General features: G+C 42.8%; 1 non-coding gene across 1 annotated transcript; it reads right to left on the minus strand.

Annotated features, from left to right (window-relative positions):
- Positions 1–1140: 1140 nt before the first annotated feature.
- Positions 1141–1259, minus strand: LOC118606011. The gene has a single exon (XR_004952293.1). It is a non-coding gene; the product is annotated as a 5S ribosomal RNA (ribosomal RNA).
- Between the last annotated feature and the right edge of the window lie 846 nt (positions 1260–2105).

The raw sequence follows: 2105 nt of genomic DNA on the forward strand, positions 1-2105 counted from the left end.
CACAATCCACAGAATCTTTTATTCCTACTTTGCAGCAGGATTGAATGATTCTTTCTACTCTCTTTTCCTAGCACATACCCCATTCAGAAGCTCACAGTTATACTTAATTCTTAGGATTATTACTGAGGATTGATCTTCTCCCTATGTAAATTCTGTCTTAGCACATTGGATAAGATTTTCTTTAGATTCCTCTGGCGTCCTCCGCCCTGGTTCCGGACTTCATTACGTTTCACGCCGAGTGTTCCGACAGCCCACTAACCCGTCTCTGCCCCCATACCTTCCCTGCCCCAGTCTGCTCTTCGCAGTGAGCCCAGCCAGAGGGAGCTTTCTAAAATCGAGGACTTTCTTATTTTATTACGCAGCTTTTGATATGTGAAACAATTATCCCAGTGAGTAACGCGATGTCCTGCGGAATTATTGTTGGCAAAAAGAGGCTTGTGAGAATTGAGCAAGGATCAAATTGGGTTTGATGCTTATATAGAATGTTCCCCCCGCCCCCGCCCTACCCTGTGACCCAGGGTAGAAAGTTCCAAGCCCACTTCATAGGAAAAAGAAAGGACGATCAACAACTCAGGACATAAGAGGAGATGATTCTGGAGCGGTTATTTCCAGGTGATGTCACCTTTACCAAATTATCTATGAGTATTCTGGCTGCGTAGATGATTGTAATATACTCGATTAGTGAGGAGAATCCTAGAAGAGGTGGAGCATGCATAAACAGGTCTGGACACTAGACAACGACCAACCTTTTTTGAGCACTAAGCTTGAGCGGGAGGCTTTCCATATGCTGTCTCATGAGTTCCTCACAGGGATTTTACAAAGTGAGTATTATCATCTCCACTGAAAAGATGGGAACATGTAGGTTTGCAGATACGCAGTAACTTGCCCTAGAGAACCTCGCCAGCACATGTCGAACCCAAGTCTCTCTGAACCCCTAGGCAGCACCCAGCCTTGTGGTGGTAAAATCTCATTTCACTATTGTCTACATTCAATATCCATGCTTATGACTTAATTACAACCAAATGAATATATATTATTTTATTTTATTTTTAATTGATATTTAGGCAAGGCAACCCTTGGTTGACCTTACAGATTGCAAAGACCTTGTCAGCTTACGATCCCTTATTTTTTCATTTTTTACGCCTACAGCACCTGGTCTTCCTAGGTGGTCTCTCATCTAAGTACTACCCAGGCCCGACCCTGCTTAGCTTCCGAGATCAGACGGGATCGGGCTTGGTCAGGGTGGCATGGCCGTAAGCGGTAATATATTATTTTAAATTTAACTTTCTTAGAAATTATGCGTTAGTTTTTACAATACACAAATACATGATCTAAGCCACAAGCATGCATTTATATTGATTAAACCACAGAACTGTAGAACCGAGCAGCTGCCTCATAGTTGTTCAGTTAATGACCGGTTGTTATGTGTGACGTGACCTCTTACTGTTCTGACTAGTAGCAGATAACCAACTGCAGGCGTAACATGTACGGGACGAATACTTAGATGCCTATTTGTTAATAATTTTCTATATTCCAGCTAGTGCCCCACACCGATGCAAAGGCAACAAACAAGAAAACAAATGAGAAACGGCCGAGGGAAACTTGTAGTGCGTAGAGCATGGCAGACGGTCCTCTTCCGACAGAGGCAAAGCCAGAGTCTCATGGCGGAACCAGCTACTTCAGATCAATAACCTCACTTTTCAACTGGGCGAAATGACGGCCAGATTAGAGACTTCATTTGGACTGTCAAACTGTTCTCACTTGTGAAGATGATTATCATTGATTTTAATCCTCTTATTTCTAAGGAGAAAAGAATGCTTTAGGATATTGCGTTTCTAGGGCTCTTTGCTGGGCGGATGGAGCTATGATTGAACCTTCTCTGCCCCATACATGTAGGCCCAAGCATACACACAGACTCTCCTTTCCCCCCACACACGTGTGCACACGCGCGTGTAACTGCTTAAAGAACATGCTAACATTTTCATTTTTAAAGAGCAATGTGTGTCTGTCCTCAGATCAGTTTGAAAAATGGTCAAAATCTATAAAGAAAAACATAAAAATGATCCTTACTGTCCCGCTAGTTTTAACGGTAAATTTGTTTAGGG

This window comes from Rousettus aegyptiacus, unplaced genomic scaffold, assembly GCF_014176215.1.
Source record: "Rousettus aegyptiacus isolate mRouAeg1 unplaced genomic scaffold, mRouAeg1.p scaffold_m13_p_7, whole genome shotgun sequence".
Lineage (NCBI taxonomy): Eukaryota > Metazoa > Chordata > Mammalia > Chiroptera > Pteropodidae > Rousettus > Rousettus aegyptiacus.